Source organism: Anas acuta, chromosome 12 (assembly GCF_963932015.1).
Source record: "Anas acuta chromosome 12, bAnaAcu1.1, whole genome shotgun sequence".
Classification (NCBI taxonomy): domain Eukaryota; kingdom Metazoa; phylum Chordata; class Aves; order Anseriformes; family Anatidae; genus Anas; species Anas acuta.
The window spans coordinates 11,713,418-11,740,458 of record NC_088990.1 but is presented as its reverse complement, the minus strand read 5'-3'; the positions used below and the strand labels follow the sequence as shown (position 1 = coordinate 11,740,458).

General features: G+C 44.4%; 1 protein-coding gene across 17 annotated transcripts in view; it reads left to right on the top strand.

The window, feature by feature from the left end:
• MYO9A (myosin IXA) overlaps nt 1-27,041 on the top strand; it is a 192,915-nt gene that overhangs the window by 13,688 nt on the left and 152,186 nt on the right. The window contains exon 1 of one of the 17 annotated variants that reach the window (XM_068695725.1): nt 19,304-19,612. The exons of 15 other annotated variants lie outside the window; for them this stretch is intronic. The gene's annotated coding sequence lies outside the window, so the exon portion shown is untranslated. Of the gene's footprint in view, nt 1-19,303; nt 19,613-21,435; nt 21,592-27,041 lie in introns of those variants that run through there. One more of the 17 variants, XM_068695724.1, reaches the window with a different exon arrangement.

Below are 27,041 nucleotides of genomic sequence, written 5' to 3'. Positions count from 1 at the left end.
AGGAGACAATGCAGGGCACAGGCCGGGGTAGATTTGCTTGTGGCAGATAAATCCCTGAGGAGAGGTTTGTGCTGTGGGGGGTTTCTGATGGTTGCAGCTGGATTTGGGACATTGCTGCAGACAGACCCAGAGGTGGTTCAGATAGGTAGAAGTGAGGCAGGTTTGTCGTTTTGGAGGGGGAACGTGGGCTTTCCTTGCCAGCTGAAGAAGGTGGGAAGCTGTGTGTGAGGTCGTTGCTGTTTAGGAATGTAATGCCAGTGAGGAATCTTAAGAGTCTCACTAAATCATGAACGGAATTAACTACCCAAAAGCAAGCAAGGAGTCTGCAGGTATGATTTTCTAAACAAAAAATTGCTTTTCCTGCTGACTGCATACCCTGGTCTTGTTCACCTCTAAATAGGCGATTGTCAAATTCATCATGACTTGTCAAAGCACAGGATCCATTTCAAGGCTGACGCCGTAGTTATACTTCTCCTAGTACATCTCTGTGATCTCACTGTTCTATGCAGAGATTTGATTAAGGAATTTATTAACCTTGAGCTGTAATATTTCTTCCTGCAGGACTGAAATCATACCTCTAAGCAGTAAATTACCAAGAGGGATTACTTACCAGCAATTGCCCATCACTTGCCCCTACCACTCTGTAGAAGTGTCGTGGATTCATGTGCATTGTTTCAAGCTCAAATCCCTTTTTAATTACAGAACGGGAACGGCGAGCCTGCTTCCAAAAGTATTGTTTCTGAGTTCAGTTTTACTATACGTTCTGTTCCTATCCCTCTCCCTCCATTTATTTGATTTAAATGCTTTTCCAGTGCTGCTGCTATTCAGCTGTGATAAACAATACAATAAACACGGGGGAAAATAAATAAAGCACCTCCAGTGAATAGGGGAAGAATAATGAAATACAGAAGAAGCTGAGCACCGAAGAACATGCCTGGTTTGGGTATTGAGAATTCATCATCACACCTAAAAGTCTTTGCTGGAAAGAAAGATGATCTGAAAACTAGAACAGGGAAAGACATATTCCTATATTTTTCTTGTATTTTTTTCTTCCTGCAAGAAGACCTGAGCATCACCTGTAGTGTTGCAGGGCCACTTGGCTTTTGAGTTTTTATATATTTTAAGGTTTCCTCCTCTGGTTTACCTCTCATCGGTCCTGCTGTCCTATTTTCATGCAAGCCCTCACGCTGCTTTCATTTTTGGTTTGTTCAGGAGCCTGTGAAACTTGAGGATTAAAGCTGAATGAAGAGTTTTATGCAATTGTTGTTGTTTGAAGAATAGCCCCGGTGTGAGCTCTCTGGTGCTGAATATGGACGCTTTTCAATTACAGAGAAAGCTCATTTAAACCTCAATTTAGAAGTAGCTCGGTGTCTGAGACTTGATATGAAGATTGTACTCTTGTCTCTTGCACTGTGTTTTTTTTAGTAAAAGTGAAATCCTTGAAAGAATATCATCTTTCAAGCAAAAAACAAACAAACAAACAAAAAAGCACCTTTTTGAAATTAAACCCCAACCTGTAGACATGGATTGCAAGTGTTTTGGGTGCAGTTTTTGTGTGTGCCACATGCTTTGTAAGTTAACTCTACTTGAGCATGGACTGAAAGCGAGATTTTGGAGGACTTTGGTCTGGAATGACTTTCTCTTCTTGTGTTTAGGTTTTCTGGGAGTGTTAATCTACATACTTTTGTTTCAGGTATGCTGTTCAGGGGGTGGAGGGGACAAGTATTCAAAAAACTTGAACAATTTTCCTTAGGTGAAGGATCATTACAGGTTTAGATCCTGCTGTTATTAGTGAGACTCCTGTCAGCTACCATTTAACTTTCTGCATGTCAAAATTCCTGCTTGTGATATGCTCTCCTGCATCTTGATGTGACCTTTTCTAAGAGTCCTTGAGCTTTTTAAGGTCTGGAGACTTGAAGTGTTTGTTGAATGCTGCAGGATGAGCAAGGAAAGTGACTATTTCAGTTAAGCTGCACAAACATTTCCATTGTAAAAAGTTATTTTTGGCTGTGCAGGGTTGTCGGAGCTGATTTTAAGATGGGGCTGAGCAGACGCTTTCAGCTAAGGAAGAGTTTTCTTTTCCTTCTCCTTTCATCGCCATTTATCCCCTGAATTCGTTTGTAGTCTAGGCTGTACTGGGCCATTTTAGGGTAAGATATGAGATTGGAAGCTTTGTGGATCTAGATTATAAATTTAAAACCACAGGAACTTCTGAAGCAGGAGAGAGACAAAGGTGAGAAAATTCCCACTTGAGATGGGAGTAATCCTTACTTATAAGCATGTCCTGTTTGATCTGAGGGAAAACTAGATGGGTTACGACTCTTACCCTATGTGAACATTGAACTGTGACTTATAATTAAAAAGTTTTTTTGTGGCGCGGGGCAAGCCAGAGTCTGGGCAGCATGGGGCATTTTCCACTGGCAGTCCTTTAGGATTTCGCTGCGTGTAATCTTCATGTTTCAGAGCTAAAAACCTCATTTTGGAGTAAGAGAGGACTGTGTGGCAATTATGGAAGCATGCATATTTGTGTGCTTTAGGGAGCTATAGCTCTGAAAGGCTGGAATAATATTTAGCTAAGTGCTGCAGATGAATTTGAAGACGAGAACTTCAGTCTCAGCTGTGATTAGGTCGTAAGTACATGGTAATGTGTGTTCATCTTCCAAAAGGCAAAGGCTTCTGGTTCTGAGCTCCGTGAGGCTAAAAGCTTCGTGGGGCAGTCTGTCTGCAGAATTACAGTAAAAATTGGAGTTGCTAAGGCAAACGTGAAAACTGAACAGCAAGTTAGCTCTTCACTGCACCCAGTATTGTCCCCATTTGAGCCCAGGCATCAGGGCAGTTGATAATTTTGGAATTTTGTGATCTTCCTGCAGGTACTGGGAGCTGCTCAATGCTTGGGGAAGAAGCAGGTGAGCTCGACACTTCGCTTCTCCTCAAGCACGGGGTTACCGGCTGCTTCCACCTGAGCTGGAGGGAAACAAAGCTCAAAATCCTCTCATTTAGCTGAGATTTGTTGGTTAGGCTGTAGTGTTATCCTTACACGGATGCAAAGACGAAGATGGAAAGACCCATGGGGTGATGGAGGGTGCTGAGCTCTGGGCTTCTCCTCGAGCCCCCTGCATTTTGCTGGTGCTGCATCTGTTGGGGCACAGCGCCTCTGCCAACTGGGGCCCAAACTGGCTTTTCTGCCCAGGTACCTGAAAATAAACAAAACTTTGGTCACCTGGCAGGAATCATAGCCAACTGTAGAGGCAAGTAGGAAAATAAGACTTTTTTTTTTTTTCTTTTGCATGTCCCTTCCTCATTCTCTACGTGCCGTCTAATTTCTCAAGCAAATAAGGTGTGGGTCCTTCTGGTGCCTTACTCGACGTGTAGCTGAGTTGTTCTCTAAGTTTTCTGCGTGTTAAAATATGCAGCAGTGCAAGTCGTATGTACGTGAATTCAGTGCTGGCTATTATTGTGTATTTGTATCAGTTATGCTCGTGTTGTTCTGAAGTATCCCCATCAGATTAATGTTGCAGGTGAAAATTTTGCTTGGGTTAGCTGCCTCGTATACTTCACCATGCCTGAAAATGATGGAGACGAGTTTGCTCTTGCTGTCCTTTTTTTTTTTTTTTTTTTTTTTTTTTTTTTTTTTCAATTTTGTTTCTGTCCTGAAGCAGTTAATGCAGAGAGATGTTGATTTGGGCAAACAATACGAGCCAGTTGCTGTGGTCTGCAGGGTGTGGCTGCGAAAGGTCTTGTTGCTGGTTCTGTTTGCTAGGCTGAGCTGGAAAGGGCTAATTATAGAGACAAACTGGGGAAGGAAGAGAACAGGGTCAATTAGAGCATCCAGCACAGCTTCCTTTAAATTAGTAGTTGGGCTGAAGAGATAAAAACAATAAAGAAGCATGGAGTGAGATTTCAACTGCTCTGCTGCGGAGTCCTGCCAGCAGCTACAGCAGATGATGTTTTGCAATTTTGGTTTGGTTTGTAAGTAAAGAACGTGTTGAATGAGTAGTTGTGTTACTGAATTGCCAGATTGCTTTGAGACTGAAAAGATGTTACCACTGCTTTTCCTTTAATAGGCTTCCCAACAGCAACCGGTCGTGACCGTGGTTTGAATGAAGCGAGGGAATGCCATGCCCCCAGCATATGAGTAATGTGGGCTTGTGTGAAGAAGGAATTGTCTTCTGCACTCAAGATGCTGTATTTTAATTTAGGAAAAAAAAAAAAAAAAAAGACTAAACCATACATCTATGTAAATGTGAAATGGATCAATTTGGGGCATGTTTTATCCCCCGTTTGAGAGCATACCGGGGCTTGGCTTGTCTTTCTTGAGGTTGTCTTTAGGGTTTAGAAGCTTTTTTCCTGGATTTATGTGTGAACTAACTCCGATTAGAGGAAATGGTATTTAAAGAGGTGATGCCGAAGCAGTATGAGCTTTTGGCTCGTAGTTGCACAGGTGTGGAAAGTAATAAACTCCTGTGCTGTCTGGAATTCATACAAGCCAGTAAAGAAAACCTTCTGTTGCACTCTTACCAGATGACCCTTTAGTCCTTTAACACACCCTTGTCTCAGTTTTTCTCCTTTTAGGAAAAAAAAAAAAAAAAAGGCACCAATTGGCACACCCTCCCCACTTCTGCGGTGTATTTTTGCTTTTCTTTGGCTGGTTTGACCATCCTGCAGCGTGCAATTACTCAGAATTACTGTGCAGGAACGAATATGGTGGAGCAGGGAGGAAAAGCGGGGAGAAAATGCAAAGTTCTGTTCATGCTTTTCTATCCAGATTGGCAAGTTCCTTCTGCCGGTGCCGTGACTCATCCCAGGCTTCCTCGCTGGAGGCGACTTCTGGCAGCGCATCAAAGCAGAAGCCCATGCTTTTAGACCGTAGTTGAACCAGGACTTTCCTTGAGCGAAGGCTGTTTTGCTTGTCCTGGAACCTTTCATGTGCAGGAGACTGCAGGATGCGCCCATCTCTCAGGGAAATTCATGGTGAAGTCGGGTAATTCAGGTCGAGAAGGGTTTCTTCTTGCTGGTTTGAGCAAGGCACCTGCTTGTCTGGAGGGTCTTGCCCACCCCTCCCAGATCTGTGATACCATCGGAGAGCAGAGCTGGTTTTCCTCTTGATTTCTTGTTTTTGTAGAGTTCATATTTAGGGTTTGAGCTCAATTTCCAGGCTTAGTATGTCAGCTAAAAAATTTCATGACTAGGAAGGGAATTTCTTTTTCCTGAAGGTACAGGTAGAGCTGCTCTCTGCTTGGAGCTATGATGCCAGCTGAGTATCTTGCCCTCCTCTCTCTCATTATAGTTAAAACCAAGATTGCTGTAAGCCTTCAAAATGGCTTTTTTTTTTTTTTTCATAAGCTTATTTATTCTGAGCAAGATGGCTCGGGAGCATGAACAGTTCCACCTGGAGGAATTTGGGATGGTGTCACCGGCAGGGAAAAGACAGGGCTGGATCCAGGAGAGGATGTCAGTCTGCAGCTTGAAGGATATGCAGCAAAGATTTTGGAAGAAGGTTTGTTTTGGAATTTAGGGCTGCCTTGTGGAAAGCGTGGGGCTTTTGGGGAATATATTGCCAGTTACTTACTCCAGTTCTTAGAGATTTTTTTAACTGAACTGAGCTCTTCATGTTTTGAGGGATTCTTTGATGTCTTACAGTATTATATAGTATTTGTAGACTGTTTTTTACTTACTGCGTAGCCTGTGTGCCCCAGTTACAACCCAGCATCTCTTAGAGAAGAAAAGCTGGTACCTGCTGCGAACAGCTTCATCACACCCACAGGGCAGCGAAACAGCACCCAAAGGCTCCGGGTAGGTGTGGGCACAGCCCTAACTGGGGGATTTCTTTTCTGTAGGTGTCACGCAAAGAAGGGAAATGCTGGAGAGAAAGTGAGAAGAATGTGTAAATACTTAGAGGCTGCTTCTCTCAAACGCGCAAGGGAAGGCTCTTGGAAAACCATGAAAGTGGCTGTTGTCTTTTTCTTAATGGGTTGGAAATGGAGATTGGCATCCTGAGCTGGCACAGGAGCCAGCCTCTCGATAGGGATCTTAAGTTACACACGAGGTAGAGCCTTAAAGGTGCAGATAAAAATGTAAAATGAATTCAGTAAGAATGCATTGGGGTGCAAGAAAAGAGTGGTGTGGTCATAGAGAAAAAATAAATTATTTTTGCAGCAACTTTCTGTTAGGTTGAGACAGGGTTAGAGGGAAGCTGCTCTGGCAGCTGAGGTTAGTGCCTGTGATGAGAGTTTTACAAGTGTGGTGAAAGTGAAAAATCTTCATCTTTACATTTTTTTTTTGTGCTAAGGGAAAAGGACAAAAACAGATAGATGTGGTTTTAAATACTGGCATTGTGAAGTGGTATCAGAGCTCCAAAACCTGGTCTGTGCCGTTCTTACTTAATAGTGAGACCTTTTTATCCTGTATCTATTAGATTAGCCCCCTCAATTTTTATTTTGAAAGTGACATTTTAATGATGGGATTGTTCTGGTCTCTCTTATGCTGCCACATTGCACACACATTTCTTTCCTTCGCCCACATCTTAATTGTTTCCTCTGTGTGACAAAGTCCACAGGCCAGAGCTGCTTGGAAGGGGTGTGTTTTTTTTATCACTTACTTACCCTGCATCTGACGTTGGGCAATCCCTGGAGTTTTGTAAGTATTATAGCAGCCTTCCAGGTATATTTAAGCACTTTTTCATCCTTTTTTTCAGAGGGTGTTTGTGTGTCGGTCTGTGCGTTCCCGTCTCCATTTGTGTGCTATGTTTTGGGACAATCAGGGCATTTTACATCCAACTCTTCTGCGAAGTCATCAAAGCTTCAGGTTTTATTTAGGCTTGTTTCCTGCAGAGAGCAACAAGCGATTGGCAGCGACAGCACCAAGTTTCTTTTCCACGTGCCTCTAATCTGTCAGCACAACTGTTGAGAAGTGTTTGAACAAGTGGGATTTCACTGCATTGCAGGTCTTAAACTGCATTATTTTTACACTGTTAGTACAGAATACAGGATAAGCTGTGGGGTATTTGAAAGTCTGCAGTGGTTGAAGCATGTGCTTTCCTGGGAGCAGAGTCAAGTGAAGGACTGGAGATGTGAATTATTCCTGTGGCTTAACCTGTGGTTCTGCTGCCAGTCAGTTTTTCAAGTATTCATTTAGGTGAGAGCATTTAATAGCAATGTATTAGGACTTGTGAGATGCTCAGGGTAGCTGACAACCAAGATAGCTCTACTTCTGTCTCTAACTGAGATTTTTGTGTGGTCCCCTTTAGAAAGGAACACTTTAAAACTGTACCCAAGCCTGCAAAGTGGCTTTCAGTAGGTATGTGCGCTGAAGAAGATAATTCTCACTACTTTGCTAGGTCTGTATTAATGATTTGAATAAATGAGGGTCTTACTTAATTTTGCATGACTCTAGGTTTTTGTTCAGGCTCAGCACTATGATTGATAGACTTTTTTTCCTCCCACAATATGCTCAGCCCAGTCAAAATGTTATAACCAGCTTTAGTTTTCTCCGTTTCCTATGATTCTGAGTTAACCCTCTTTTCAGGAAATTAGTGGCTTCCTGTAGACTATTTGTAGTTGCTGCTGGCCGAGAAGAGTGAGGTGATGTCTATGCAATGAAATATGATAAAGTGTTTGGGAGGATTAGCTCTTTCCTTTTCTAGGATTAGCGTGATACAGCCGGGCACGATAGCGGTCTGAGGATGCCGCGTGCGATTTCTGCTCCCGTTGGAGCGCAGCTGCCTGCGGCCGGAGGAGGAGCAGGGCTCCCCGTACCCTCCGGCTGATCGCCTTCCTCCACGCGCTGTTGCAGCTTGCTTTTGGATTCTGAGGATGAGCCAGAACTAAGAGTTTTTGTTCCATTGGTTTATTGGCTTCTTTAATTAGTTTGGAGGTACTGGGGTGTTGTTTTTTTTTTTGTTGTTGTTGGCGTAGGAAAACAAAACCTGCTGAGAATTACTCTTGCTTAGGGAGCTGTCAGCGGAGACAGAGAGACTGTGGTGCCGATTCTTGGCCGCTGCAGAGTCCCCGTTGGTGCCATTTCTCACCCTGGGAACTCGTGCTGAGGCTTCTCCTTCCTGCTCTGCGTTCAGCCGCACGCTCTGGACAGGAAGCAGCGAAGGCTGAGCGAATCTCAGGGCGCTCGCGTTTAATACATTTGTGCAAGAACAGGAGAGTTGGGATTAAGGGCGGGCTGCAGCCTCGTCTCGGAGGGAAATGCCTGTTTTCAGCGCTTTGCCAAAAGCAGAAGACTTCTAAGACCGCGGCGTTAAGGCTTGACCTACTTGTAGCCGCTCGGACATCTGTGCGAGGAGGTGAGGATGAAACAAAGCATTGTAGCTTCTTATAGCAGAAACATGACACACGAATAATGTGCGTGGCTTGGCAGCGTTTCAGAGGAAGTCTGAGCAGACGTGTCTTACCGGAGGCACAGGGATCACTGGGGGTGGCATTCAGGTTGTTCCTAGTGGCCGGACTGTCTGCCCCGCTCTGCTGTGCCCTTTTCCTGCTCTTTGGAGGCATTGTTGAGGGGAAAATTCACAGTAGTGGCACTCACGCTTATCTTATTTACTGTTGTTCAAAGAATATCTGATGCTATTGTCTGCTCCTTCATACGTGAAATCTAATCTCTGCTTCAATTAGCCTTGGTAATAAGGCTCCTGCTTGATAAGTGAGTAGACAAATATTAGCGCATTACCACCAAGGTCTTTATCCTTTGCCGAGATACAGCGGTTGAGCTTGAACGCAGGTTATTTATGCACACAGAACAAACTTATCTGGGTTCCCGAATTACCCCTCCTGCAAAGTGAGCGTTCCTGCCCCTGAACAAAGCCGGATTCGGCTAGATGAATGCTTCCAGCCCCTTCCCTGTCACACAAGTAAAATATTTTTCCCACTTTTCCACGTGTGCAATATTTCTGGTGCTGCCTACGGCGTGCACGCAGAAAAATGCATAAAGAATCCAGTGTTTGTGGGCAGCTCTGCACCAGGCTGGGCTTTCCAGCAACGCATCTGAAATATGCGCAGCTCGTTCACGCGGCGCCTCCGCAGCCCAGTGACCTGGTGAGGAGGAGGATGGCGGGGGCCAGCAGCAGATTGTTGCCCTTGCAAATAAAACCACTCGTCCGCCCCACAGCCCTGTCCCGAGCCCACATGTCCCAGAGGTTGGGCAGTGGGAGCAGAGCAAGCGAGTTGAGCTGTGCAGAGCCTCGAAGCTTCAAGGAGATAGCACCAGAGCGCTGCTGGTGGCAATGGGGATCTCTCTGGATGTTCTTTAGTAAAGGGAAGAGGGAGAGAAAATTGCTTCCAGGGGTGATCCTGCAGCTGATGGGAACGATCTACTGAGGGAGCGTGTGGATGGAAGTGGCAGGTGTCACGGACAGATGAGGTTTCTTGTTCTTATGCAAAATTCATGTCCAGGCTTTATGGTGCAGGGTGATCTTTTCTAAAATAACACCGAGACAGCCCTTGGAAGGCTCCCCCCCTTTGCAAAACAACCCAACCCACTAAATGGTGTTTGCTTTTTTTTTTTTTTTTCACATATTTCTTTGTAAAAGTAGCTAACCTTTTCCATTTTATATTCTCCCCATTCCTGCTATAAATGTCCTAGTGCCATCATTCGGTGCCTTTAACATCTAACTCAATCGTTCTTTCCACTGGCTGGGAAAGCACTGCCGGTGCTTCAGTTTGCTCTGGCTGTGTTGAAGCACAAAGGAGCCTCCGTGACCTCCAGGAGGTGAGGGAGTACTGAAGGTGATATTGCAGACCCCGTGGTTGGTGAAATCACTAACCAGCTCAGCATACTGGAGACGGTTGCACGATATACAAAGCCGTCATCATCAATTCAGGTAATTTGAGAGGAAGCACTTCAAAATTCCTTTTGTGTGCATCAACAATTCCGTGTTAATTTTGAAAGCTTCTTTGCATCACGGTCTTTGCTTGGTTTTCCTCTCACTTGTGCTCCTGAGGATGTTTGCCCACAGAACTGGTAGGGCTGCAGCTGCCTAACATCTTCTTGTTGCTCTCGGGTGAGTTGTCTTCTGCTTGTGTCGTCCACCTTAAAATTAAATTGATAGAGGAGTTGGAAACTGCCTTCTTCGTGCACCCGGGGCAGGAAGAAGAAAGGCAAGCTGATGCATGCTTTCCTTCGGAAATTTCCCTGGATCTGTCTGGTTGCTCTGTAGGCACCAGGAGAAGCCTCTCTCAGACAAACTGGGTGTCTGGTGGCGGGTGTGATGGGCCTCCCCCCGGCTTGTTGGAGGGAGCCAGCCCTCCTCCACCTGCTGTCCCTCTGAGGACTCTTTTAGCCAGGTGTTTGTACTCTTAGTGCATGAAATATTTTAAAAAATAAAACTTGACATCTCCTTCAAGCTCAGCTTGGGAATATCTAGAGACCTTCCCAGTCTCCAGCCTCTAATGACTGGCTCCCCGGTGAGCCCACTAGTTTTGTGTTCCCCATTTCGGAAAGTGATGGTCTCCTGAGAGTGGGAATGAGAGTGGTGGAAGATGTCACCTCCTCTGCAGGAACGTGCTGTGCCTGTGCATGTCCTTGGCTTCTTCCAGTGCCTCTCATCTACTTCAGTGAGAAAGCAGCTGGTCTAACTTTTCCAAGTGAAGATTGACACGTTTTCCCCCCAAACACACCAAGAAACAAACAAAGCCTGGCAAACCAGTAAGGGTCGACCTGAAAGGAGATGTCATCCATTAAATACTTGCATGGAGGGCTGCGACTTAGGATCTGCTGGGGTCCAGATTATTCAGCAGGACTGTAAAAATAAATTAAAAGCATATTTTTCATGAGCGCTTGTCGAAGAAGCCTTTTTGATTTATGTTCCTGGATCTTTTACATGTATGCATCTGAGATGAAAACCAGCATGGCTAAATGATGAGGTTCAGGTTGATATGAGCCAAACAGATGCACTTCAGAAAAAAAATGAAACTTCAATCTTAAATTTACTTAGCTCATTTCCTAGTGTCATTACATTATCCTGATGATGAATGTTCTTCAGTTGTGTGATCCTACACTGAATATATTTTTAAACATTTCTTCACGCTTCCTTCTGTTGATCTCATCACATAGCAAAGTTAATAGATTTAAGGCAGTTTCATTTCCATACCATATGTTCTCTAAGACATTTTGGACGGATAATGATAATGCTTATACATTTTATTTTATCACACGATACCAGAAAGTACTCTGTTTTTCAGGTAACAGAGGTAGGAGGTCTTCAGAGAAGCTATGAGCGAGATGCTTTGTTTTTTCCCCTGAGTGGTACCGTCTCCCGTTCTCTTTCAGAGCAGTCAGGAAGGATGGCACTTGGGATGTGACGACTTCTTTAACCCACTAGCCCATCAATGTGACCTTGATGAATGACTTCTAAACCTTAATTTATGTAACGTTGATTATTGCAAAAGCAGCATTCCCTGTGGCACTGGATTTCCTTCGGCTCAGGCTGGAAAAGAGGCTTTGCTTCAGATTTATTGGAGAAAAATGTTTGGGGCTGCACGCTACATTGTTTGTAAAAGACTCCAGGAATGGCTTTTTAAATTGCCATAGTTAACTGTAAACATAAATCACAAAATTGAATTGTGTACTCTGGGAAAGCACGATCTCATTTGGGAAGGATGTGATTTCTCCTATCTAAGAAACTGTGATTGGTGCCTGAAGAATAAGCTGAGCTGCAATTACAAGCTGCAGCTGATGCTTCACTAACACACCAAATTTTGCTAAATCACCTGAGTAAGGTACTGAAACTGACAAATTTAACATCGTCTGGGGGGTACTAAATACTTTCTTTCTTTAAACATGTGCAGTGGTTTTGTGCTAGAGATGAATAAGTTGTTCTTAGACTCAAGAAGTTCATTTGTAAATTTGATTATTTGGTAACATAGGTTGGGAAACATCCTCACATGCACTTCATTAGTGCTTTTTTCATTTTGTAGATATCAGTATCCTTAAATATAAATGCTAAACTTTGTGGTCTTAGTAGAGGAGAAATCTTGAAGCACTCTGAAAATATGTTTGCTAATAATTAGTGTTAGAAGATAAATTTGAAATTGTCTAGTTAAAGAAAATAGTGTTCTGTTACTGAGAGTAACTTTACTCCATGAAATCCATTGACATATTTTAGGTTATTGAAGCTGAAACCTCTAATTAGAAGGTAACAGGACTGTGACTGGGATCCAAGTGCTGTCTCCTCCTTTTCTGGTTCTTAGAGGATTGTCAGATAGTTCTTGTATTTTTTTTTAGGGAGAAAAGCATTTTGTGTTGCTTTGCTGGCTGTGTTTGGGTGAATTAACTATCACTGTCCAAGAGGCTGAAAGATGTTCCTAACAGAAACTGGGTTTGATGTTACCAAAGGCGATGAGGGGGACTTTGAAGAAGGGACATGAAATTGGTTAGGAGTGTAAAACTGCAAAATTCCTTTAGTAGTAGTATTTGGAAGATGGAGATGTAGGTGGTGCTTCCCTGTCAAAAACCTGAGACCTTGGGATGAGTTTTGATGAGGGGGAACTGCAAAACAGCAGCTTATGGAGTAGAAGGATGAATAAGGCAATAAAATTTACAGTAATTTTACGTATCTGAAGGAGCAGTTGGCAAAGTAGTGGGAGAAATGGGCAAATGTAGCAGAAGCTGAAAGGACAAGGACAATAAAATGTCCCAGAGTCTGAGACCTGGGGGTGTTGTCAGCTTCGTGCAGCTTACTAGTATTTTATTGGTGTCTAAGCTCTTTAAATCCTTATTTCTGGTCTCGCATTTCATTCTATCACAACAAAAGCCGACCTCAGTTTCAGACAACCATGTTTAAAAATAGGCAACAAAAAGCCCTCTGCCTTCATTCTTTTAAAAACTTGTGGTCTGTCAAACCTGATTACCCTTTAAAAGTTAGGGTTAATGATGCTGCTTTTAGTCAAACTGAAGATGAGTTTCACTGCAGGCTTGATTGGAAAGGATCAAGGAGAGCGGAAAATCGATGAGACTCGAGTCAGAGGCTGTTTCTGCTGAAGTCAATTAGAATAACCAAGAACACAACAAATGGTTTTCCGTGCATGTGGCAGATGCCAAATACTTACAGCTAAAAACCACTGATGCCCTTAAATGGGTGTGAAACTTCTGATATTAGTTTCTGCCTGCGATTGAGGTATTGGTAACAACAATAATAAGCTGCTTAAAATGCTTTTTCTCTAGAAAGTGACTTTTAGGCCGAGTCCAAGCATGGAAAACTTCATCAGTTTGGTCAGGTAAAATCAAGGCTGCATTGTGAGTGGGAAATGCCCGACTGCTGCTGCCTGACCTCAGCCTCCTGCAGCTCCTGAGCCCTCCGAAATGGCAAGAGCAGCGCGTATCGCCTTTCAGAAAAGTCAGCGAAATCTCGGATTTCTGATCTGAATCTTGGGCTGTGATTCCTGTGCATGCAGCAGAGGTGGAGGTGGTGTATCAGGGACAGCATTTTACGGAGGGGAGTGAAAAAGCTCTTTAAAGCTTATTGCCAATGAACAGATAGAAAGACAATATGAGAAGTTCTTCTTATCTTTCAAATAATACAGCCTGTGTGTAAAGCGGTGATGGTGAAGAAATAGCGAGATCTATTTCAGTCCTCTGAACAATGCGAGTTAATTAGCGGCAACTTGGCTTTCACTTGTCCCTTTTCTGCCAGTGCATTTACGGTAACAGAAAATGGATGCCTCTTGATATTCCTGTGGCGTTTTATTGATGCGATGAACTACGATGAGTCCTAAAAACCTTGCGGTGAGATCAGCCAGCGTGCCTCACGATTTCCTTGCCGAGAGCATTTCCAAATCTGCAGGAGGAGCGACAACACACCTGCACTCGCTTCCAACACACGTTTGGAGGGTCCGTGAGGGCAGCAGCTCGTCCTGGGAGCTGGCTGTGCATCTGGCAAGCGCCGTGTCTCTGCGTGTCTGATGAGAGCTGAGAGGCAGCATCTGCTCCGTGCCCGACCCGTTACCGCCGTGGCGAAAGCCTGCAGGAGGAAGGCTGGCTTGTTGTGTGTTATGGCCCCGGGCAGCTGCCTGTTGTGGCGAGCGCTGCTGTCCTAATGTTTCTAATTCTGCCAGTGAAATGGAGTGCAAGTAATTGGGGGAGAAAAAAAAAATGATAGGTTAAATCTTCTGATTTGTATTTTATTGCTGGGTCTCCCCTCTATCCCTCCTCCCCGTTTCATAATGAACTTGCCTTGCCTCCAGCCAGAAAATTGAACTAATGTTGTTTACTTGTCTTTTTAAATACTTGTTATTGGATTTCGTTGACCTCTTTCTCTGATGGAGAGTCCTGCTGGCTTCGTGCCAGCTGAATACTTTGTCGTAACCTGGAAGCGTTCGGTTAACGTGGGTTATGTTAAATTCTCAGCACCCCCTCCCCTAACTTCTGCTTGCAGCGCGTGAAGCTTTTAGGTACTGCCTAAAGTACCTAAATACTCATCAGTACCTAGGTACTGATGAGTATTGTGAAATTAATCTTGTGAGTATGGAAAATGTATCAAAAATATATGCAGTATGCACACTCAAAGCTGAAAATGCTTCAGCTAAAAATTTTACGTGTTGAATGTAAGTTTGTACGTGTGGACGTTTGGTATCCCTGAGTTAGGGCAACGCTTTGAAAAATGTGGTCTGCTCATGGAAATGATCTTCTGTAGGGTTTGGATTGAGTTTAGGTTCCCTTACAGGAACAGAGGTGGTCATTCCAGGGACCTTGCTTCTTTATAGAGCCCTTCTCTTAGGAAATGTAGAGACAAGTTTGATAAATCATTTCAAACTTACGTAAGTCACCTGGTTGCTCTCTAATTTAGAAGTCCTAATAATTGGAAAAATAAACATAAAGGAGTGTGCAATCAGTTGTTAATTCTGCATTTAACAAAAATGCAATAGTCGTTCTTACTGGTGGTTTCTTTATACTAGCAAAGAAAGCATCTCAAAGATACTGCTACTGTTCTTTCCAAAAAAAAAGAGATTAAAGACCCCTGTATCCTGCAGCTCTTTGAGGGATGTCTGTATCTCATCTTCCATGTCTGTGGCACTGATAGTTCTTGGCACTGGTGCATGGAAGGGGCTGAGATAGCTGTGGGATTTGTGGTGAAGAGGCCTCTGCTTCCCCTGTAAGGGGGAAAAGAGAAATCGGGAGAGACAGATTGCCTGTGATGGAAAGTAGGAGGGGAAAGGGAGGGCACAGGGCAGCTGAAGGAGCGAGCATTAAGGTGAAAACCAGAGAAATGCAAGAAGGCTCTGCAAAGTTCAACAAAAGTGTTTCTAGTGGGCTCCTAACATGTTGGTAGAGACGGATGGTGAGGTTTTCTTAGGTGCCTGCCTGTGTGGGCTCCTCCGAGACGTTCAGCCTGACTTCCCCTGGGAGTAACCCCATAAAAGCAACTGAAGGTAGCACTCCTGGAATAATGAGAAGAATCGCCTCTGAAACGTTCCAGACCAAAATATCCTCGGGGAGGCTTTAAGATTTATAGCAGATCTTAAAGAAAATGAATATGTGAGGTGGGAGATTTTGCTCATATTGCATTTGGCACCCCTCAAAGCAGCAGCGAGCAGTTTGGGGATAAATGTGATTATCCACCGCCTGCAATTAGGGCAAATGCCATTGCTGAAGCAGCTTTGGGAGCCGCTGGGTGGTAAATGCCTGAACAGATGTCAAAGAAGCACTTCTGCAGGCCTCGCTTAACAGCTCCTCTTCCTCCCCGAGATATTTCTGCTCAGGATGTGGAATCGTCTTTGAGGTTGGGGTACTCTTCTGTTGCAATCTCGTCTAATTTCTCAAGGCGTTGGGGGATGCTTGACCTTTAGCAGTGCCGGCTGCCTGAGCTGTGTGCTCCGTGCCTGTTTGTTTTAATGCTCCCTTTCTGAGGACGGACCGGGTCAGAATTTTGTGTTTCTGGCCGTGTGAATCTGTTCTGTTACTTGAGGGGGTGAGGTGGGGGGAAAGGCCTGTCTTCTGCTATGGCTTTTAGTGTTGCTCTGTTCTAATGAGAAATTGTGCCTGGAAAAAAGTGGGATGCTTACCTCCCACCTCCCTCGTGCCTTCTTATTCTGCGTGCAAAGTAGCCTTTCTGAGCACGGGGCTGCCTTGTGGAAGTTTCAGGCCGTCCGGCTGCGAGACAAAAAAGCAAATAGCTTGTGCTGGTTCCAGTTGAATATGTTCTCTTCAATTTGTGCCTACTGAAGCGTGGAAATCATTCCGCTGCCGATCTTGTGAATGTTGCTAGTTGTTGTTGCTGGATCTCCAGAGAAACCTCTCCAACCATCAGATGAGACAGGCTTCTTGTTCTCTGCAGTGAGGCTCAGGCTGTGACCTCAGTCAGCTTTATTCTCACCTTACTGGACCGATGCTGTGATTTGATTTTATTTTTCCAGAACTTAGAATTGTACTTTTGAACTTTATTTACTCTGGATGGGTCCGGAGTTCAGGATGCATTCTTCCTTATCCTTCTCAGCAATGTACCATTAGCAAAAGGCGTATGAAGGCCAATCAAACCCAAAGGGCTTGTATAGTGAAATCTGTGCTTATGATGGCTGTGCGCTGTGTTGTGGCTGCTGCTGTAAATACCTGATCATATTCATTGTAAAGAGCAGTAAAGATGATTTCTGGTGCGTTGCTTTCTCATTATGTGAGCCTTTTCTGCAGGCTTGGGGTTGTTGCGTTCATAAGGATGCTGCTGTCTGTTAAGAATCCACATTTGCCAAATGCAGAGAGCTTTGGCTTTTTTGTTTTGATTTAAGATCAGGAGGGAGCGCACTCAGTATAATAGGTGTTTGTCGGCTTCTGATCATGAGGCTGACTTCTGTTTTCGTTTTCCCAACCAGCTTTCACTGTCTCTGCTGCACTTAGCTTGCCACGCCGCAATCCGAGCGAGTTAATCTGCTGTCTGACGGCATTACAGAAGATAGGGGCTTGGAGCAAGGCATCTTTCTCATGCATTAGTGTGTCAGATCCATTTTTCAAAACACAGCTTGACTTCCCCGTCTCTCTTTGCTTTTTGTGCATATACATAGACGAGCAGTGGAGGTGAAAACTTTCTCAACTCGCCTTATATATTAGAAGAATCACCAATTCCCCCAAATATTCCCTTCTTACAAGCTGCCCAGTTGTTGCCTTCTCTATTAAAATTGTTGGCAGTGCTGCCAGGATGGCATCCAATTTGCTTCCGCCTTCCGAAGAAGTGCACAGCTCGTTTCACATACACCATGAAAAATTAAAACAGCCGCTGATTGCAGTTCCGTGTCCTCTTGTGGGAGCTGCCCGCTCGCTCCTGCAGCTGCAGAACCCAGAAACAAGCGGGGAAATTTAGGAAACACAAAACTCATGTAGGAAACCTTGCCCCTGTTGGGGCTTAGTGGGCAAAAAGCTTGTTGCCATGCAGAGTCGAGTTGGAAGTGGTAATTGGGGTAACCTCAGCAAATGCTGAGTGGTATTTGGAACAAGCTATCCCTTCAGTTTTAAAGTAGTGATTGAAACAGTGGATTTGAAGTATTTTTGCAAAAGGCAGGTGGTATACATTATTAAATACTTGCATGTCTCCCCCTCCCTTTTTTTTTTTTTTTTTTTTTTTACTTCTCCTTTAGATATTAATGTTTTCCAAGAAATCAAAGCCTGTGTTGTCAGATACCTGACAATGACTATTTTTAGTGAAGCTGTCATCTATAATTCACGGTATTTTCAGTTCTTCGTGGACTGCAATAAAGCTTTGTTTTCAGTTTCATGTCCCACTGCATTCAGAGTACTCATCTTCACATTTAAAAGACACGCTGGTGTTGTGGCACTTAGCTGACAATTTAATTTTGAGTTTGATTATATTGTTTTGTGGTTAATTTAAATGCAACAACCTATTTGTGCCCTTGTAAATTATCATAATCTGTGGGATGAGTATTTTTTTTTTTTTTACATACGGCCTTTACAGGAAAAAGACTTATTTTTTTCATAAACTAGTTGCTGGAAGTCTTGTTTAAAATATGATTCACCCTTCTTGTTTGTTTTTAAGGTAACCGAGCAGATCTGGCAGTACAGTTTTAATATTCCTTTTCCTCTCATGTCTGATAACGCGTTCAGAAATGTGCCAAGACTTTTTCTTTGCTGTTCTGGAGAGCACGGAGGCTGAAGTCGCTCTAGACCATGCACGGGCTCGCAGTGTGCGGGTGATGGGATGGGGTACCTGCCGCTTAAGTGGAGCTTTTGCTCCTTTCTGCCTCCACCAAGAGGCTCCGCACTGGTTTTGTAGGATGCTGTTGGAGTGTGCTCCATTTATTGGGTTGGAAGCTCTTCTGTGTCTGCAGTTTCTAAAGTCCTCAGTCCTTCTCGGGCTTTCGGCAACGGTGAGAAAGGGGAGGAAGAGAAACTGGCCTCTGCCTCGCCATGCTTTGTCTGATGTCCCTTTGCTTAAAGCGTGCTCTGCTTGGCTAAGAGATTCAGAACAAACAGCTTTCTGGTCAACTTCTAGGAGGGGAAAATAATCCGTGGCTTCTAATTTAGTAATTTTTTTTTTTTTTTCCCCCATATAAACTAATTAAGTAGCTGTGAAGCTTATCGTGTTGGAAGGAACCCTGCTGACCCTCTGAAAACAATTGTTCCGGTTGAGGCAGATCTCTGCGAGCAACCAAAGCAGTTGAACTAACATGTGCTGCCTTGTGCTAAAAGGAGCAGTGGAACAAATGTTTCTCCTGCTTCTGTCCGTAGAGTTTTGATTGCTGAAACTCTTGGTTAAGGTTGGTCTTGGTAATGTTAAGAAACAGTGAATTGCAGGAGGAACCTGAAGGTGAGGGAGGAGAAGCTTGAGGGCTGCAGGATGAGTTAGCTCCTCCAGAGCACTCCCAGAGGGGTGCTGTGAGATTCCCACCTGGAAAATGTGCTCTGCTAGGGGCTTCCCCATGGCTGGACACTACTGAGTCCCCCACGGAAAGGGAAACCTCGCTCCACAAGTGCCTTGGCTCGTAGCACCCCGTGCTTGGCACACGATGGTTCAGGATTATTATGTTCCTGGGTTCAAGTCCTCTATGGTACAGTGTTTAGAGGATCTGTGCTCTCGTGTACATTATTTTCCCCTTAGCTGATGGTGCTGTAGCTGCTGGCTTGTGGTGCACGAGGCTGTTTGGGCTGCTGAGCTCTGAGATGGGCGCGTTAGGGTGACGCATGGTGTCGTCTCTCACTTAATGCAAACCTTAGTTCCAGCCAGGAGCAGCTGCTTTTTTTTCTGGCGAGGCTGCAGTCATTGCTGCTGAGGGCTGGCTTTCATTTACTGCAGAGGAGATTATTCTCTTTTGGGAAATGATTTCATCGACGGATTGAAAACGGGAAGGTGAAGCAAGCAGAAGTGGCAAACAGGAAGGCGAAACCCATACGCGCTTTGCAGCGAGGCGAGGGTTGCCTTCATTCATAACGTTATGGAAATGACATTTGAGGATTTGGAGGATTTTGAAAGACCCTGGGTGGATGGTGTCCAAGCCTTGCTGATTCGTATTTCCGAAGTGAGAGTTGCAGCAAGAGAAACCACTGCTTGGAAATGACATTGCAAGAGAGTTCAAACTGAACTGTAGTGTCACTTAAGGGATAGGAGACAAATGGAACAGAAAAGGTTTTTGTTGGAGAATTGGCTATTTGAACTGCAGTTTGTTAAAAGGTATGTTGTACTTAAAATGTAGCATTTTTATTTATTTTTTTTTTTTTAAGTATTTGGCTTAAGGCCAGTGAGAGTTGGCTTTTATCATTCATTTTAATCTCAGAGTATGTATTTTCAGGATGTATCCTATCAGTAGGAGAGCTGGAAATGTCTTTCTGGCGGAAGAGGAAGCTCAGGTTTTTATGTATTGATGGGTCTCCGGGAGTAGATGGGTAATAACTTTTTGTGCAATGTAATAAAATTGACTTGGGAACACTGGAATATTATATTTGAATATGACAGATAGCCAAAAAGAGTTTTCAGTGAGAAGGCTGTAAAACCCTTCCTTTTCCCCTGTCGGTTGCATCTGTAGTCCTTGAGGAAGGAGAGACCAGCAGTCGTGAAGCTGCAGCTCCTCCCAGCACTGCTGCACGTGAATTTGACTTTGCAGCCTGGTTGTGTAAACCTCTGCCAGATAACATCAGCGCTCCTGAAACCTTTGGGGAGAAAAAAAAAAACCAACACCCTGAAATCATCACGAGATTATTTGACTCACTACTCAAAAACGGCGCGGTGACATTGCGTTACGCAAATCGCCGACTTCACTTCACTTCTGACATTTTCTGATGCAGCGATGCAGTGACATCTGTGAGATGTATTGCTTCTGCATAGGCAGGGATCAGCTTTGCCCAACTCCTGCTTCAGGCCTGTTTGTTCTGGACCAAGGGTGCTGCCTCCCCTGCTGAGGCTGCATCCTTCAGCACGCTTTCCAGGCAGCTGTAGCCATGTTTCTCCTAACACCGGTGCCTGCAGGGCTGGATTAGAAGGTGCAGGATGCATTCGTTTCCCTGGGCTTTGCTCCTGAGCTCTGTAGGATAGAAGCATCTTGTCCTTAACGCCTCTGTAATCCCTGATCTCTGAAATAGGTGTTCTCTCTGTCTGTTTTGGGGCTGGTGGGATGTCCTTAGCGGGAACTCCTGTGACACTTGGCAGTCTCTCTCTGCTCTACCACTCTGTATCCTTTATTTTTAGCAGGTTCCTTGAGATTTTTATTGTAAACACTGGGTGTTTTTTTTTTTTCTTTTTCTTTTTTTTTTTTTCTTCAGGCTTGATACATGAAATTTTAGCTGCAAACAGAAATATAAGTAACTACAGATGTGCTTCATGCACTGACAGGAAGATGCTATGTCCATTCAGAGTTTTTCAGCAAATATTTCTGGGATCTCTGATGGCTGTGTTGAAGGCACAGCACTGGCATGCCTCCTTTGATTTTATTCCTTATTTTTTCTTGGCTGCACTTCTTTCTGGCCCCTGTGGTCCTGGATTATCACCCATCCATCACAGGGTGGGTTTTCTGGTTCTGAAAACCAGAGTCACTCTGTTTGCTCATTTGTGACCACAGTCTAATTTCTATTAGAAACACAAACCATAGTATTACGTAGGTAACATTATATGTGTAAGGTCCAACTTTCAGAAGCTAGGGAACACCAAAGAAAAAGGAGTTTCTGCGGAAATGCTGATGGATGCTGGGTGATGACGCTGCTTCTAGCTGCTTTTATTAGGGTTTTTCCCCCTGCCTGCCCCCCCCCCCCCCCCCCCCCCCAAAAAAAAAAAAAAAAAAAGGCAACGTACGCCTCTGCTTCAGCTGCTGTGACTCAAGTTGGGATCTCAAGAAAGAGGAACAGCTGGGGCCGTCTGTGTTGGGTTTTGTTTGCACCGCTCCTTTTGCTTCCCAGCATCACGCAGAAAGCGTGTGACGGAAGAAGGGATGGAAGGCACTTCTCCCATTCAGTTGTCTGAATCATAAGACCACAGTTTGCCTTCCTGTAGTCCCTTTTTTCTGTTTTACAGCATGCCTTCTTCTGTGCCTACTGTAGCTTCTCCGGCGAGCGAGGCAGGAACCCTGCAGACAAGGGCTTCATTCACGGTGTGGCCGTGATTAATTCCTTGAACACTGATTCATTCTCTGCACAGAAGGTGCTTTGACCTTAAGGGGAAGAGTAAGTGATTGTGATATTATTCATGCCTTAATTCAGTTCCTCGTTTGTAACGGTCTCTAGGAGTGATTTGCTTTGCAACAGTTTTTTCCTGTGTGTTTTTTAGGTGTGTATATCTAGATACCTTTCCTTTTCATTTTGTCTTGGAGAAAAGTTGGCTGTAATCTGACAGATTTCCACATGAGACATCAGCAAGATGATTAATGGGTACCGGTGTCCTAGCCCTGCTTCCAGCTGCTAGGAGGGGAACTGTTGAGCAGTGTTCGTAGCTCTTGGAGCACGGGGGAATAGCAAAACCTCAGTGCAGGGTAATTCCAGGTTCTGGAAAGGGGAGTCATCTGCAGAGTTACTCTGTGTATCCACGGGCCTCTTAAATAGGTGTCAGTCTCTTTCTTTAGGATGGAATAGACAAGATGCTGATGCCATTGCTGAAAGTGATGAGTAAAAATATAAAAACACAGGATAAAATAAGCCTGAGATGACTTTTCTCAACTTTCAAGTCAATGAAAAAGCCAGCGAGCTTAGGAACAGCTCACAAAGTGTTTGCAACCTGTTTTAGGTTATACTTAGTGTGGGCAACTGCAAACCTTTGGGAAATATTTACATGGTTTTAGCTGAGTGTTCACAAATACTTTCATATTCTGGGAATCTTCCTTGGGGCAGAGTGCACATCTTTGACCCCAAAGGCATGGCAGTGGTGGGTGACCCCTGCTTGTGGAAATACCTCCACCTTCTTCCCCCTGCCAGAGGGATGGAGGTTGACACCTGCCAAATGTGGTTTCTCCTTTTCTCATGACAATAACAGCCAAAAAAAAAAAAAACTTCTGGGGTTTACAAGTCTGCCTTGGATTGCAGGCTTCAAGAGAATTGTTTGGGTTTGCTGTGATGCAAGAGGTGAAGGGACACTGGGTTTGTTAGGTGTCCGTGGCAGTCATGTATCAGTTCTTGCTTGACACCTGACAGTCCAAATAAGCTACTCTGAAACTTATCTGAGAGAGCTTTTCTCTGAATATGGAGAATCCTGGAGGGCTGAGTTCTTTGCTTTCCAAGTTTCTCATGCTTTCTGAAGAGCTCGATTTGACCTGTGATTGCAGACTGGCACAACAACGCTTACAAATCTCACTTTTCCTGCATTTGTTTTAATTCCTTTGGTGGTTGTAACTCTTTCTGGATGTAACTCTTCTTACAGAGGTCTCGCAGACAGCTTTACTGCAAGGCACCCCCCTTTTGCTCCTCTTATTGTCCCTGCACCAACACCTGGGCACAGAAATGCTAGTTTTAGGTAGCATGTGCACCACAAGGTTCTGAGAGAGTTTCACTGAAGTCATTGACTAAGCTACCATGGGATGTTTCTTTTCCATCATGGAAAGAAGAAAATCAGGGTGAGTGAGGAAGAGAGGGACCATAAAAAGGAGAGGATAGCACTGTATAGGTTGCCAAATGAACGGGTTTGTAAAACTGCACACAATAACTGTGTTCGGGATGACTGAAACCATCAAGACTGTGTGTGACTGATGCTCATTTTTGTTTGTAAATGAAGGGAGCTCTCTGCCCTTATTTTCCTCCTCCTTGTGCAAAGAGAAGGTTGGCATCTAGGTGGGCTTTTCCTGCCTTTCTGGATGCTGTGGTTTTCTGGAGGCATTGTCACAGTCATTTTGGTCTGGTAACAGCTCCGTGGCAGGGAGTTGCTCTGCCTGTGTTTCAGGCAGCGGCGGCCCTGGGCCATTTGCTGCTGCCTAAGAAAACTTCAGAGAGCTCTCAGGCCAGTGTGTTCAGGTTAAATGGTGAAGTATGTTTAAATTGGCTGTTTCGGATTTTTAAGTTATCTATTTCAGGAATTTCGGCGGCACACGGTATGCGTTTTGACGTACCAGCGGAGGGGTGAACTCAGTCTGTCTTGAGCAACCTGGGCCATTGCAGTCGTCTGAGGATTAGGAAGGGGGAGAAAGTTTTGCTATTTTTGTAGCCACTCGTCTGGGTTATGTGATGCTACAGTACAGCAAAGTGAACTTTGCTTCCAGAGTTGCTCTTTCAGCAGTCTCAACACTGACACTACCTTTTTTTTTTCTTTTTTTTTCTTCTCATTCAGTATTTGGCAAACCCTGGCCATGATTTCAAGCTATAGCTGTCTCAAATTATTTATGGCGGGTACTGATGCTTCCCCTAGACAGTTTATTTTGGCTTTTTGCTGCGTGTTTCTTACACTGTCCCTGAAAAGGGAAATACTGAGGTTTGTCTTTCTGAGCAGAAAAGCAGGAAACAGCACAACCAAAAGCTTCCATTCATGCACTTTGTGGTAAACACTTTACCACAGAGGCCCCAGACCCCTTTTCTCCCTGCTTTTTACCTATCTGTCACCATAAAATTTGCAGTGCTTCCTTGTGCCTGCTCACAGACAGCGAGCAGTGTGCTCTGGAGCGTCCTGCTAGCAGTGTACTGCCCTGGCTTGGTTTGTTGCAGTGGCTTTGTCCCTGTTGGTCTGAACACTGTTCCCTTCCTTCTGAAGGTAATCGAACCATTGCAGTTTGTTTGATATCTCTTAAGAGAATAACACTTGCTTGAAAATGCATCTTCCAATACAAAAACACTCCCTATATACAGTCATATATGTTTCCTTTAAGAAAGCACGTTTACTACCAGTGTTTAAGTACCATAAGCTATGGTCAATTAATGAAAGATTGCCTATAGTGTGGATTTAAAACACCACATGCAAGTTCCGTGTATGCACAAAGCCTAGTTGACCACCAGAATTTTAGTATACTTTTCCTGTCAACCTGTTCAGCATGTCATCAGATCTTTGTTCAGATTTTTATATGGGATTCTGTGTTTTGGGACGTGCTTTGTTAAGTGGGAGGGCATAAGGCTTAGTTTGCAGCCTCGCATTTGTGCCCAGGTCATGCTTTGTATGTTGCAAGTAGATTTATGTTACAGCAAAGTGAGCAAAATCAGTGTCCGGGGTCAATTTGAGTCTTCATTCAAATACAGAAAACGTAAACAAATACAGGAATTATTAAGATGAAAGCATATCGGTTAAAATGCCATAAATTTCCAAACCCTTCCTTTCACAGCAATGCTTAATCTGTACATTTTGGCCAAAGACTTTTGCATTTATTTGTCGTGCATCCTCCAGCTGTCAGTCTGCAGCATCAGCATCCTTCATCCTTGCCAAAGCCAGTTCTGCGATAATGAAGCAGTTGAAAGACAGCTCAGTGGTGAAGTCAGGTACTCCTAAAATCTGCCACTGATTGGGTCCGGAGACAGGCATCCTGTTATAGTAAGATAATAGCTTTTTGTAAGTGGCCTGCCTATTCTGTGTGTCATAATCTTTGATCCAGTCTTGTGTAAGTGCAAATGCACAGCAACACTGGGTGTCCGTAATTAAAGCAGTGCGTAGGGCAGGGATTGCAGCGCGCCTCTTCTTGTTTGTACTTACCATGACCATATTTAAAGTATTTGCATCCGAACACAAAAACAGTGTTTAGTTAGGAAAAAAAGCTGATTATGACAGTCTGCTAGAGCACCTTTCACAAAGACAGCCCCTCTCCCGATACCTGCTAATTCCCATTTGCTTGTGTTTCAGCGCAGTGTTTTCTCCGACGTGGTTTTAAACCTTGCTGTCTGCTTGAGGCGCATTTGATGTTGAGCAGAGCCAGGCTTTTGCACCTCAGCGGTTGGGAGACCACAAGCAATTACCTTCGTTAACGTCTCTTTGACCTGACACAATACTCCAAGCCGCGTTTAACGTCATTAAAAGCAAATCACGTAGCCTGCCTCCTGGGATTTATAAGGCTCAAATTAACGCCTCTTCACTTTCGCACCTTGCCGGATTTCTGTGTGGTTGGTGGAAGCTCTTGGCGCTGGAGCAGCTCGGGGAGACTTGGCTCTGGCTCTGCAGCAGGTTTGGGCTTTTGGCACTCGGTCCTGGAGCTGTTTGGGTGCAGGTGGAGTAAGCATCTGTGGGGATGAAAGCTTTAGGAGAAGTAGGGGAGAGAGGCAGGCTGCTGATGCTGCTTTATGGAGAACTTATTGGGCTTGTGAGTATCAGGAGGAGGGAGGAGGCAGCAGGGAAGGAGGCTTTGCTCTGGATGGCTCACTTGCAGTACTGTTTGCAGCTCTCAAGTGAGTCAGCAGCCTTCGATACGCTCAGATAACCTGAATAAAAATAGCCAACCATCTTGTGGTAAGCTTTGAAGTGAGATCTTGGTGAGGAATTACTGAGCTTAAGTGTTGTTTTTTTTTTCCTCCTTAAAGAAAGGCTGATACTGGAGTCGAGGAGCTAGACAAAGAAAGCCCAACCCAGCACTTAACTGACATCATCCCTGCTGCATCTGTGCGGAGCCTAAACCTATAGAAAAGCAGCTGGAGCCCTTCCCAGTATATAATATATGTCCTGCTACCAAGCATTGCACTGCGGAGCCACACCAGATGTATTTCACTGTGACATATTAATTTCTTTGCTTCAAATAGCGTGTGGCTAGGGATAATACACTTGGTGAAATATTGGGGCGAGAAACAATGCAACATAAAATAATGCTTTTCATTTGAGGACCTCAGAAACGTGTGCAATAAATTAAACAAATAACCCAATTTCTGCCTCGTGTCGCTGCAGAACATGAGGGTGGTGGTGCTTGGATGGGGGCCTCGGCTCTGGGTGCCAAGAGTGACTTTGGGAAGAGCTCAGGGACAGGGTGAGCACTTGAAATGCTTCCCCTGAATGTTTCCCAACACTGAATATCTGAAGCTCAGGGGTACCCCAAGTGCAGTTGGGCTTTGACTGTTTGTTTGTTTTTTAACCACCACTAACATCTTGGTGCTGTTGGGGAGCAGTCATAGATGCAGGATCTTCCTCCTATGGGGCAGAGCTTGATGGAAAGCTCAGCGTGAGGTTCTCCATCACACAAACCTTTGTCTGTATTAAAATTCACCTGCCTTGGATCTCTTTTGTCTTCATCCTGGAATAACTGGGAGATCTTCGAGGGGAGTTTTGCGTTTGTTACAGCATCCCGTCACTGGAGAACTGCGGACCCCTAAGTCTGGAATTGCTTTAATTTGGGGCTGGTGGTGGTGTGGGTGGCTTATTCTCATAGGGATTAGGAAGTTATCTGCATTGCATATTTCAACACTGGAGCTTTCAGTTCTTTGTTTTTTAAGCAGCGTGAGAGAAAGAAAATGAGATTGTACGAGTGAGTTGGCTGTAACATGTCACATCTGGCATTAAGTATGGACACGTTGGAAGAAGGTGGACTTGGTGGGGCAAAGGGCTGCTGATGGGGTAGCAATACCCTACAACTTGGAGGTGTTGTGTTCCATAAATACGTGCTATAACGTGGTGATTCTTACTGCAGTCTGGATTTCAGAGCAGCGATCAGAGGAGGTAAATTAAATCGATATGAGTTCCTGGTCCCATTAGTGCTGCAGCAAAGCGTTGGGCATAGCAGCAGTTTGTGTTCTTA